Source organism: Pinus tabuliformis, chromosome 7 (genome assembly GCF_031772625.1).
Source record: "Pinus tabuliformis cultivar Carrire ecotype Pingquan chromosome 7, CPIR1, whole genome shotgun sequence".
Taxonomy (NCBI): domain Eukaryota; kingdom Viridiplantae; phylum Streptophyta; class Pinopsida; order Pinales; family Pinaceae; genus Pinus; species Pinus tabuliformis.
Window position 1 is genome coordinate 1,716,969,493 of NC_142293.1, and position 13,048 is coordinate 1,716,982,540.

General features: G+C 40.2%; 2 pseudogenes; both read left to right on the top strand.

Annotated features, from left to right (window-relative positions):
* The first annotated feature begins 621 nt into the window (after positions 1 to 621).
* On the top strand, positions 622 to 7,191 carry LOC149255193 (uncharacterized; annotated as a pseudogene).
* A 375-nt stretch (positions 7,192 to 7,566) lies between these two features.
* LOC149255194 (uncharacterized) lies at positions 7,567 to 9,403 on the top strand (annotated as a pseudogene).
* Positions 9,404 to 13,048: the final 3,645 nt, after the last annotated feature.

Consider the following 13,048-nt stretch of genomic DNA (forward strand, 5'->3'; position numbering starts at 1 on the left):
CTGACCGGTTCTGCGTCCCTACTGTTATCACTTAAGAATTCTAATTTTAAAACCGCTCACATTAGTTTGATGGTAAAAAAAATTCGGTGCTAGTATAAGTTTGATTTTTGTTTTTAGAGTCTTGAGTCAACTATGTATTCTCATTCATCACCGGTCATTCTCATTCATCCCCGTCTCATAGCCATGTGTCAGTTTTGTTCAAAAGTTACTATGTGTCACAAAGCTCTTTAGGTTATTTCGTAGCTCATGTAATAATTTTGAAGTGTTTCCGCAGCGCATAAATCCTTTTAGCAGTTTCGCAACGCAACATGTTTTAGGGGATTTCATGCTGATCCATAACAAATCTCACCTAGCTGTCATATTTATCAGAATCCGCTGTGTCTTAGGTCGTTAGGTATCTTGGTACTAACACATGTTTGCAGTTGTTGCTGAGAAAAAGACAAAGGGTTCTGTTTACAATCTGCATGTATTTAATGGAAAGTTGCTTGCTGGCATCAATCAAAAGACTACAGAGTTCTGGGAAATGGGAGAACCGTTCTTTTGATGAAGCCTGGAAAACAGAATACAACGTCTCAAGAAAATCAACTGTGCCACCTGGTTTATCTTATTAAGAATGCCATTATGAATTTGCCAACTGGCCACGGAGATGTTTTCTGTACGATTATCTCTTATGAAGGCAGAGTTCAGCTTCTAGAGATTACACAGGTTCCAGAGGAGCATGCTGGCGAGTTCAAGGCCATTTTCACCTGCATCTGTGGTGGTGCAGAGATTGGGCAGGCGATAGCAGAAAATGGAAGAATCCCATTAGTCTCTTTTACTGGAAGCACGAAGGTTGGACAAATTGAAGAGAAGACACGCAATGAAGATTTAGAGAGGAATGAGGATTTAATGCCCATTGTTCTTGTAACCAGTGAGGATGGAATAGAAGCTCCAAGGCTCAAATTCCTTGCCGAAGCTCTTGTCAATGGAGGTTGCTTCAATGTTCATGTCTACGCTACTGAATCAGATAAATTTGGAAGCGGGCATTGCTTATCGGTTCGTCAAACGCTGGTTGCAAGCTCTGTTGGCATCAAAGGGGCTACAACTTATGAGGTTTCTGGTACCCCAGCAGATTGTGTTTCATCAGGTTTATCTGGAGCACTCTTTCCTTGGAAGAAGTATTTTTTTTGTAATTAGTGGATTCAACAAGGGTTCGGAAGGTGGATGAATTTCGTCAGAGGTTAAGAATGCGGGGTCTCAGATCCCATCCAATGTTTTGTCGAAATTCCACGCAATTACATGTGATTCCGCTTCTTGCTTCCCGTTCACAAGCTTTGAGGTATTTATTTGTTCGATGGGGGTTGGACGTAGCAAATATACATGTTTTCGTGGGAGAAACTAGTGATACAGATTATGAAGAAATGCTAGCGGGCTTACATAAAACCATAACTTTAAAGGGTGTAGTGGATCGTGTAGTTTCTACAGAAGCTTTGAAATGGTCAAGGAAGGTTGTCATTCATCCTGGCGGCCTCCAATCCCTATGGCGCCTTGCTGCAGATTATTCTCTGAGTTATGGCGATAAGGAAAGTTATGAGATGACATCATTATTGCTTCTGTGGTAAAGATAGCGTGAATTGCAGTTTACATGGTGTGAGTTCGGCAAAAGATGTAACACGTTTCAAGACTCACAAAGGGTTTTGGAATGAAATAGTCGAGAAATTGAAAGAAAAGACAGGAAAATGTGTTCGCCATGCAGAAAGAACCAATTGGCAGATGCATGAGTACATTCTTGATTATTGCAACGATAGCAATTCAAATACTGTGCAGCAATCATATGTACTTTGTAAAGTCTTTGAGAAGAACATTAGCAGAAGATGTAAACGCTGTTCTGCTTCATCCTTCTTTGACACCCACATGTCTCCTTTCTATAGAATAGAACAGCTTATCTTGGCTACTATTCCTCTTTCAGAAGATAATCCAGCTCCAAGTATTGTGACAGAGAAGAACATCAAGTTATTATTTGAAATGCAGAAAAAGGTGGATAGAATTCAAGGAAACTACTCTGGATCATTGGTATCTCTAAAGGATATCTGCATGAAGCCGGTTGGTGAGGAGTGTGCTAGTCAAACTATTTTACAATACTATAAAATGAAACCAGAACTGTTTGATGATTATGAAGGGTCTTCACATGCGTTGCTTTGCTTTGAGCATTACACATCTTCGGAGCCATGCTTGAGTTCATATCATGCTCCTGTTGACCCAAGCACAATATTAGGGGGTTACAAGGGAAGCAACTATTCACAGGCTACTACATTTGTTATCACATATCCTGTTAATAATGCTGTAGACAAGACAGGACATGAAAATGGGAAAGCGTTAGCATGGGAGAATTCTTTCATTCATTTAGTGAAAGAAGAGCTTATTCCAATGGCAAAGTTGCACAATCTTACTCTTGCATTTTCTGCAGAAAGTTTTGTGCAGGAAGAACTTAAGAGGGAGAGCACTGCTGATGTTGTAACCATACTGATCAGCTACATTTTCATGTTTGCCTACATATCAGTGACACTGGGTGATATTTCACCACACTTTTCACCTCTTTATGTTTCATCGAAGGTGTTACTTGGTTTGTCAGGGGTTCTTGTTGTTGTCCTTTCGGTACTTGGATCTATTGGGCTATTCAGTGCACTTGGAGTGAAGTCCACTTTAATTATTGTTGAAGTTATTCCATTTCTAGTGCTTGCGGTGGGAGTTGACAATATGTGCATCTTAGTGCATGCACTTAAATGCCAGCCAGTTGAATTGGCCTTGGAAGAACGAGTGGGAAACACACTTGCTGAAGTGGGGCCATCTATAACACTTTCAACCCTTTCAGAGGTTGTGGCATTTGCAGTTGGAAGTTTCATCCCTATGCCTGCGTGTCGAGTGTTCTCGATATTTGCAGCTCTTGTGGTGTTAGTGGACTTCTTACTGCAAGTGACTGCATTTGTTCCTCTTATAACATTTGATTTAATAAGAACAGAAGGAAACAGAGTTGATTGCTTTCCTTGCATTAGAGTTAGTCCATCAACAACTGAACTTGAACATGATAATTTGGGCAGGAGGCACCAAAAACCTGGCCTTTTTGGTGCAGTACATGAAGAATATCCATGCACCTGTATTAAGCATACTAGCAGTGAAAGTTGCAGTCCTATTGGTGTTCAGTGGTTTTGTTTTTGCAAGCATTGCATTAACTACTTCCAAGAGACTCTTATCTCCAAGGCTATTTCAATAACATATCTGAGTACCTTCGAGTTGTCACTCGAGCTACAAATGACTTCAATATTACACCAAATGGCATGTTTCTAGGGTAGGGTTCAGTTCTGAATGATGTTCTTGTAGCCAGATTCATACAGTTATATTTGGAACAGTGAATGGTGTTATTGGTGTCATTGCATCTTTTCCTCAGGAGAAATATTTGTTTCTTGAAAAGTTGCAAGAAAATCCTGTCAAAATGATCAAGGGAGTAAGGTGCTTAAGCCATGAACAGTGACGATCATTTAGCTATGAAAGGAAGACTGTGTTTTTGAAATTACACAGCAGTTTCGTAGCGCGCTACGAAACTGCTGTAGCTGCATGTTACAATTCAGTTGATCAATTATGATTGACAAAGCGGCAAATCTTTTTGAAAGGTTTTGTCATCACACAGGTACATGAAAACGGTGGATAGAACATCAAGGATGTGGCAGTCTGCTTTATTTTAGGTAATTAAAGGATAAAGGACATGCTTTTTTGGATTCGAATATTTTTAGGCAAACCAAGGACCGACAAACAGGGGCAGTTTCCTATGTTTTACGGCATTGGAAAATATGTGATATTGAAGAGCAACATGAAGCATTAAAGGTCCATCACAGCCACCGCCAGAAGGGAACCAGATGTTAGAGAACGAAAATGATTGTAGACCAAGGCTGTTATGGTATTAGAGTCCCATTTGATTTAGATGTCTAGAAGATCTAGTAGAATTAGAATCCTAATTGTTTTAGGATTCCAGAGCTGTCAATTAGTAGTCAGTTGTATTTAATAGGCAGTTAAAAGCTTAATAGGTGTCATTAGAGATAGTTTTCGAATTCCCCTCATGCTGGAGGAGGAATCTCGATCAGTTAGAATAAGAGTTCTATATATAGCTGAAACAGCAATGTAACGAGGGTTGGAAACTTTATAACAGAGCATAGTATTTGGCTTATGTAAAGACTCACTTTTCAGTAATATAATTTTGATTTTACTTCTCAGGATTCATGAAGGATTTCTTATATTCAGAATGTGTGATGTTTTCCTTTTCTTAGTTTTGTCTACAGTAGTATGGATGTATAATCACTCAGAATTCACTGAATGTGCTCTGATTTCCTGTATGCATCTGTAAACTGTGTGGTTCCATATGAGTGTGTGTTCTGAATATTCAAATGCTGAATGCCCTGACTTCCATGTAAGGTCAAGATATTTGTTATTTTGAGGTGTAGTTGACTCCATAGGCCCAATGGATACTTGTTTAATGTATTTCCAGCATTCATATTTGTCACAATTGTTCTACAAGTGTTAGCCATCTTATTTTAAATCAAAATCATTATTATACCCAGAGAGAGCCCTCTCAGGTTGAGGAGGCTAAGCCTCAGCCTAAAGTAGGTTTGAAATAGTTACTTAGAGTCAACCTGACCAGCAGCCTATCAGGGTCTAATTTTGAGATAACATTTTGGTGCGTCTGCCGGGAGTCTGGAGATTATTCATTCCCGAAATCAAGAGACTGAACTTCTGAAGGTAGCAGGAGCTCAGAAGAATTTTCGAGGCTGCAAATCTACCTTGGCGACTCCATTGTTGAAGAATTCGAAATTCATAGATTCATGGTGATTCCACTGGAGTTATGAAGGACCCAGATGCTACCATTCTTATTTCAAGGTATGCATGCATAAATTTTTCAGGAATTCATGGTTTCCCAAATCATTTTCCAAAGGATGCATATTTTCTAAGGAATGGTCCAAAATTCAACGGAGAGGATTTGAGTTTGACTTTAAAGCATATATCAGATTTCTGTGATTTTACTGAGCTTCTTAGAGTTAAACATGAGGATGTTTGCATTATGTTGTTCTATGATTCATTTCAAGGGAAATGTAAACGGTGGATTGAAAGCTTTCCTGCCAAATCCATCAAGTCATTTGAAGACTTTTGGCTTATGTTTTTGGAGGAATGGATAGATAGATCATATGTGGTGGCAAACTCTCCTTCAATTCAAGGTTTCAAACAATGGAATAATGATCATAGTAATGGAGAAACAAATGAAAATTCTTCTTTGTCCTTGTCCTCGTATCTAAAATCATTTGAGTGTAAGGCAGAGGATAAGATGAAATTTTTGGATGAAGTTGCTGAGGACATTGAGAAAGACATTGAAGGTTTACAAGGTCAAATTCAGGCATAGAGTCTTCATAATCATGATCATTATTTTCAGAAGCTTTCTATGGCAGAACACAAGGAGAGAATGCTGGTTCCTTTCTCTTTCACGATTGAGGAAGTGTACACTGTTGTTGAAAATTAGTTTGCACAACCAGAAAGTTACAAGAATCATCAAACTGATCATGTATTCTGGGATCCTATAGCCAAATATATGGAAGAGTTTTACTCTCCAGTGTTTCAGTTTTTCTATGAAGATCAGAGGCAATTTCAGTGGCAGTGGTCATCGCAATATCATAGTGGCTCTGAACTCCGATGCAGTCAAAGAACTCAAATATCAGATAAGACAAATGATTGGCTACATTGGAAATTTCACATTGATTGAGCTGAAAGAAGTTGAATTGATAGGGTAGGTAGGTAGGAAAATGCAAATAAGCTCAAGGTTGACTGAGCATTTTTTTTTTAGTAGATATAGACTTCTCTCTCCTACGGTGATCATCAAGCTCAAGCCTGAGGTGAAGCCCCCAGAATCTTGAAGGGGATGCTTGTCAAGCAAATTTCTGTTTGTCATAAATGGATAAGGCACTGGACCTGCGAGTTCTTAGTGTACTACAGGAGCACACTATCCCAAGTGGAGCCACTGTTATCACTTAAGAATTCTAATTTTAAAACCGCTAACATTAGTTTGATGGTAAAAAAAATTCGGTGCTAGTCTAAGTTTGATTTTTGTTTTTAGAGTCTTGAGTCAACTATGTATTCTCATTCATCACCGGTCATTCTCATTCATCCCCGTCTCATAGCCATGTGTCAGTTTTGTTCAAAAGTTACTATGTGTCACAAAGCTCTTTAGGTTATTTCGTAGCTCATGTAATAATTTTGAAGTGTTTCCGCAGCGCATAAATCCTTTTAGCAGTTTCGCAGCGCAACATGTTTTAGGGGATTTCATGCTGATCCATAACAAATCTCACCCAGCTGTCATATTTATCAGAATCCGCTGTGTCTTAGGTCGTTAGGTATCTTGGTACTGACACATGTTTGCAGTTGTTGCTGAGAAAAAGACAAAGGGTTCTGTTTACAATCTGCATGTATTTAATGGAAAGTTGCTTGCTGGCATCAATCAAAAGACTGCAGAGTTCTGGGAAATGGGAGAACCGTTCTTTTGATGAAGCCTGGAAAACAGAATACAACGTCTCAAGAAAATCAACTGTGCCACCTGGTTTATCTTATTAAGAATGCCATTATGAATTTGCCACCTGGCCACGAAGATGTTTTCCCTGTACGATTATCTCTTATGAAGGCAGAGTTCAGCTTCTAGAGATTACACAGGTTCTAGAGGAGCATGCTGGCGAGTTCAAGGCCATTTTCACCTGCATCTGTGGTGGTGCAGAGATTGGGCAGGCGATAGCAGAAAATGGAAGAATCCCATTAGTCTCTTTTACTGGAAGCACGAAGGTTGGACAAATTGAAGAGAAGACACACAATGAAGATTTAGAGAGGAATGAGGATTTAATGCCCATTGTTCTTGTAACCAGTGAGGATGGAATAGAAGCTCCAGGGCTCAAATGCCTTGCCGAAGCTCTTGTCAATGGAGGTTGCTTCAATGTTCATGTCTACGCTACTGAATCAGATAAATCTGGAAGCGGGCATTGCTTATCGGTTCGTCAAACGCTGGTTGCAAGCTCTGTTGGCATCAAAGGGGCTACAACTTATGAGGTTTCTGGTACCCCAGCAAATTGTGTTTCATCAGGTTTATCTGGAGCACTCTTTCCTTGGAAGAAGTATTTTTTTTGTAATTAGTGGATTCAACAAGGGTTTGGAAGGTGGATGAATTTCGTCAGAGGTTAAGAATGCGGGGTCTCAGATCCCATCCAATGTTTTGTCGAAATTCCACGCAATTACATGTGATTCCGCTTCTTGCTTCCCGTTCACAAGCTTTGAGGTATTTATTTGTTCGATGGGGGTTGGACGTAGCAAATATACATGTTTTCGTGGGAGAAACTAGTGATACAGATTATGAAGAAATGCTAGCGGGCTTACATAAAACCATAACTTTAAAGGGTGTAGTGGATCGTGTAGTTTCTACAGAAGCTTTGAAATGGTCAAGGAAGGTTGTCATTCATCCTGGCGGCCTCCAATCCCTATGGTGCCTTGCTGCAGATTATTCTCTGAGTTATGGCAATAAGGAAAGTTATGAGACGACATCATTATTGCTTCTGTGGTAAAGATAGCGTGAATTGCAGTTTACATGTTGTGAGTTCGGCAAAAGATGTAACACGTTTCAAGACTCACAAAGGGTTTTGGGATGAAATAGCCGAGAAATTGAAAGAAAAGACAGGAAAATGTGTTCACCATGGAGAAAGAACCAATTGGCAGATGCATGAGTACATTCTTGATTATTGCAACGATAGCAATTCAAATACTGTGCAGCAATCATATGTACTTTGTAAAGTCTTTGAGAAGAACATTAGCAGAAGATGTAAACCCTGTTCTGCTTCATCCTTCTTTGACACCCACTTGTCTCCTTTCTATAGAATAGAACAGCTTATCTTGGCTACTATTCCTCTTTCAGAAGATAATCCAGCTCCAAGTATTGTGACAGAGAAGAACATCAAGTTATTATTTGAAATGCAGAAAAAGGTGGATAGAATTCAAGGAAACTACTCTGGATCATTGGTATCTCTAAAGGATATCTGCATGAAGCCGGTTGGTGAGGAGTGTGCTAGTCAAACTGTTTTACAATACTATAAAATGAAACCAAAACTGTTTGATGATTATGAAGGGTCTTCACATGCGTTGCTTTGCTTTGAGCATTACACATCTTCAGAGCCATGCTTGAGTTCATATCATGCTCCTGTTGACCCAAGCACAATATTAGGGGGTTACAAGGGAAGCAACTATTCACAGGCTACTGCATTTGTTATCACATATCCTGTTAATAATGCTGTAGACAAGACAGGACATGAAAATGGGAAAGCGTTAGCATGGGAGAATTCTTTCATTCATTTAGTGAAAGAAGAGCTTATTCCAATGGCAAAGTTGCACAATCTTACTCTTGCATTTTCTGCAGAAAGTTCTGTGCAGGAAGAACTTAAGAGGGAGAGCACTGCTGATGTTGTAACGATATTGATCAGCTACATTGTCATGTTTGCCTACATATCAGTGACACTGGGTGATATTTCACCACACTTTTCACCTCTTTATGTTTCATCAAAGGTGTTACTTGGTTTGTCAGGGGTTCTTGTTGTTGTCCTTTCGGTACTTGGATCTATTGGGCTATTCAGTGCACTTGGAGTGAAGTCCACTTTAATTATTGTTGAAGTTATTCCATTTCTAGTGCTTGCGGTGGGAGTTGACAATATGTGCATCTTAGTGCATGCACTTAAACGCCAGCCAGTCGAATTGGCCTTGGAAGAATGAGGGGGAAACACACTTGCTGAAGTGGGGCCATCTATAACACTTTCAACCCTTTCAGAGGTTGTGGCATTTGCAGTTGGAAGTTTCATCCCTATGCCTGCGTGTCGAGTGTTCTCGATATTTGCAGCTCTTGTGGGTTAGTGGACTTCTTACTGCAAGTGACTGCATTTGTTCCTCTTATAACATTTGATTTAATAAGAATAGAAGGAAACAGAGTTGATTGCTTTCCTTGCATTAGAGTTAGTCCATCAACAACTGAACTTGAACATGATAATTTGCGCAGGAGGCACCAAAAAACTGGCCTTTTTGGTGCAGTACATGAAGAATATCCATGCACCTGTATTAAGCATACCAGTAGTGAAAGTTGCAGTCCTATTGGTGTTCAGTGGTTTTGCTTTTGCAAGCATTGCATTAACTACTTCCAAGAGACTCTTATCTCCAAGGCTATTTCAATAACATATCTGAGTACCTTCAAGTTGTCACTCGAGCTACAAATGACTTCAATATTACACCAAATGGCATGCTTCTAGGGCAGGGTTCAGTTCTGAATGATGTTCTTGTAGCCAGATTCATACAATTATATTTGGAACAGTGAATGGTGTTATTGGTGTCATTGCATCTTTTCCTCAGGAGAAATATCTGTTTCTTGAAAAGTTGCAAGCAAATCTTGTCAAAATGATCAAGGGAGTAAGGTGCTTAAGCCATGAACAGAGGCGATCATTTAGCTATGAAAGGAAGACTGTGTTTTTGAAATCACACAGCAGTTTCGTAGCGCGCTACGAAACTGCTGTAGCTGCATGTTACAATTCAGTTGATCAATTATGATTGACAAAGTAGCAAATCTTTTTGAAAGGTTTTGTCATCACACAGGTACATGAAAACGGTGGACAACACATCAAGGACGTGGCAGTCTGCTCTATTTTAGGTAATTAAAGGATAAAGGACATGCTTCTTTGGATTCGAATATTTTGAGGCAAACCAAGGACCGACAAACAGGGGCAGTTTCCTATGTTTCAGGGCATTGGAAAACATGTGATATTGAAGAGCAACATGAAGCATTAAAGGTCCATCACAGCCACCGCCAGAAGGGAACCAGATGTCAGAGAACGAAAATGATTGTAGACCAAGGCTGTTATGGAATTAGAGTCCCATTTGATTTAGATGTCTAGAAGATCTAGTAGAATTAGAATCCTAATTGTTTTAGGATTCCAGAGCTGTCAATTAGTAGTTAGTTGTATTTAATAGGCAGTTAAAAGCTTAATAGGTGTCATTAGAGATAGTTTTCGAATTCCCCTCATGCTAGAGGAGGAATCTCGATCAGTTAGAATAAGAGTTCTATATATAGCTAAAACAACAATGTAATGAGGGTTGGAAACTTTATAACAGAGCATAGTATTTGGCTTATGTAAAGACTCACTTTTCAGTAATATAATTTTGATTTTACTTCTCAGGATTCATGAAGGATTTCTTATATTCAGAATGTGTGATGTTTTCCTTTTCTTAGTTTTGTCTACAGTAGTATGGATGTATAATCACTCAGAATTCACTGAATGTGCTCTGATTTCCTGTATGCATCTGTAAACTGTGTGGTTCCATATGAGTGTGTGTTCTGAATATTCAAATGCTGAATGCCCTGACTTCCATGTAAGGTTAAGATATTTGTTATTTTGAGGTGTAGTTGACTCCATAGGCCCAATGGATACTTGTTTAATGTATTTCCAGCATTCATATTTGTCACAATTGTTCTACAAGAGTTAGCCATCTTATTTTAAATCAAAATCATTATTATACCCAGAGAGAGCCCTCTCAGGTTGAGGAGGCTAAGCCTCAGCCTAAAGTAGGTTTGAAATAGTTACTTAGAGTCAACCTGACCAGCAGCCTATCAGGGTCTGATTTTGAGATAACACCTACCTTCACTGTCAAGTTGTTCAATGATAAGTGGAGGAGGTTGGATGTTAACTGTTCGACCTGATCGTAGGTTCATTTCATACATCTCTACAATGGAGATACTATATGATGTTAGGTTAATAACATTGGCTTGATGAGCTCCCTTATTGTTAGGGTTAGGGTTAGGCTGCAATGGGAGCTGAGGATGGGTAGGCTGGTTACTAGGAGGCACATTGGAGGGCAGTTGAAGCTGCTGTTGGGGCATCTGTTGTGGCATCTATGGAGGAAACTGACCAGGAGTGGATCCTCGCCAGGTTGGAGCCCACAGGGAGCTCGTACTGGCTTGGGGATTCCACTGCTGCCAAGGTGGCTACTGATACTGCGGCCACATGGGAGGATAAGGCATGGTATGAGGATTCATATTACAATTGTTAAAATACTGAGATGGATCCAAGTACATACCTTGATTTCCCATTAGTGGTCGAGGCGGCTATGGCTTTCGAGATCCCATGAGGTACAACTACTCCCTGTCCTCTCCTATTCCTTGAAATACTGCTTTCAAGCCTGGTAAGGAAGGGCATGAGCTTATAGCATGATTGAGCTCGCAGATTGCACATTCCTCTATGGAATTTAGTGGACATTCCCTCTCCATATGCTTCTTCCTGCATTTCGGACAAAAAACTACCATAGTCCTATCCAGCTCTAGCTGCTTTTGTTTTACTTGCAGAGTGTCCACCTAGGCTGATGGGGTGCTGAGGATATCTGTTCTCAGATTATCTAACAAATTTCCAATTTCTACTTTTGTAACACCCCCGTCGGTTCCTTTTACTAAACGGACCCCCTGCTTCTTTCTTGCAAGCCCCCTTGAGCAATGAATACATAATTTGCAAATGTCTTCGAACTTCTCCTTAGAGATGTCTCCCTTCCCCACAATGTTCAATAGTTCCATCGAGTCTTCGCGAAGGGATCGAAGGAGGATAATCTTTAATATTTCCTTATCCAGGTCAGAATGTCTTGACCTATGTAAGGTGTATTTGAACCTCTCCACACAATCTTCCAAGCTTTCATCTTCTTTCTGTGTGAACTTGAAGAGCTCCTCCTTAATGTTCTGGGATTTACAGTAATCCTGGTATTTCTCCAAGAAAGCCATCTGCATATCTTCCCATGTGGAAATGGACTTCCCTCCAAGGCCCATGAACCAGCGCTGAGCCATCCCTTTTAGAGTGGAAGGGAAAATCTTCAACTTCTAGGCATCCGTTGTGTAGTCATACCCCTGGCATAGTATATCAAACTCAAATAGAAATGTGTCGGGGTCTTCAGAGATAAGCCCATGGAAAGTTGGTAAAGCTACCAATGGAATAGGCTTTTTAGGTGCACCGGTTCCCAGATCTCCAAAAGGGAAATCGATGGTGGAGTTGGTAGGATCCTTGAATATTTTCCAATAATCATTGGGGATCTCAACAGGCTCTGCAGAGAGTGGATGAGGATTCTTTATTACCGAGATTCGATCTACTTTGGTAGCACTTCCCTAGTCTCTTGGCGATGTAAATATTTCCTCGGCTCTTTCTCTATGGTCTGATGACTTGATCCTTAGGCTGCAACTCCCTTTCCTTTACCAGAATGGTCCAATTCTACCAATTATCTGCTTGCAACTTCCTCCTATGCTAACACCAGCTCAAGATTCTCCGAATCGGGCACACTGCTAGATGCTTCCTCCATGGTCAGAGGAACCTGTTGTGTTGAGTCACCATAGAATGCCGTAGTTGATACTGGTTGTTCCACTAAATGTCCTTCTGACTTCACCCTTATTGCTCCTGGTCTCACAACTATGCGAGAGGATGCTTTAGATTCATCCTTTGCTATGATATCTTTTATATAGGTTTTTCTTCCCAGGCCTGGTCTTCCCCTCCTTGGGGCTCTCCCTCTACCCCTTTTATTGGGTTCTTTGTTCATACAAAAATTGGATTGATGGGGGGTTTCTGTATGAACCTACAATGCTTCAACCCTAGAGTAAGGTGTCAAAAGACTCCTCCCTCCCCAGGAACAAGAACCAAAACAATTGAAAACCACGAAAACCCTAATTTTCCCATATCTAAAGCAGGGTGAAAAAAATTGTCCCTCCCCAGGGTAAAAGCTACGGATTTCCAAAAACGAAAGCACACACAGGTTTAAAGAAACAATTCTAGCTCAAGGCCTGGAGCAGGGCGTCAAAGGACTCCTCCCTCCCCAGGACAAGAGAATGGCCCAAATAATCAGAAAACAAAAATGAACAAACAGAAAGAGTACCTACGCTCAGGACCTAAGTGTTATAGACATTTTTGTGCCTTACGGCATGAAGCATGAAATGTCAATA